We start from the raw sequence: 408 nt of genomic DNA, 5'->3' as shown, positions 1-408 counted from the left end.
ATTACTTTCTGCCTGTAACTCAGATCCTGCCCCAATTTCAGAAGTATCAAGATTACTTTCTGCCTGTAACTCAGATCCTGCCCCAATTTCAGAAGTATCAAGATTACTTTCTGCCTGTAACTCAGATCCTGCCCCAATTTCAGAAGTATCAAGATTACTTTCTGCCTGTAACTCAGATCCTGCCCCAATTTCAGAAGTATCAAGATTACTTTCTGCCTGTAACTCAGATCCTGCCCCAATTTCAGAAGTATCAAGATTACTTTCTGCCTGTAACTCAGATCCTGCCCCAATTTCAAAAGTATCAAGATTCTCTTGAACTTTATCAGGTTCCCCAAAAACATGGAAATAGTCTGAAAAATCATTTGACAAATTTATTTCAGGAGACTTCATATTATTTTCCTGATTTAG

The sequence above is a fragment of the Diaphorina citri genome, unplaced genomic scaffold (assembly GCF_000475195.1).
Source record: "Diaphorina citri unplaced genomic scaffold, Diaci psyllid genome assembly version 1.1 scaffold40353, whole genome shotgun sequence".
NCBI classification, from domain to species: Eukaryota; Metazoa; Arthropoda; class Insecta; order Hemiptera; family Psyllidae; genus Diaphorina; species Diaphorina citri.
Note: the sequence above shows the minus strand (reverse complement) of the source record.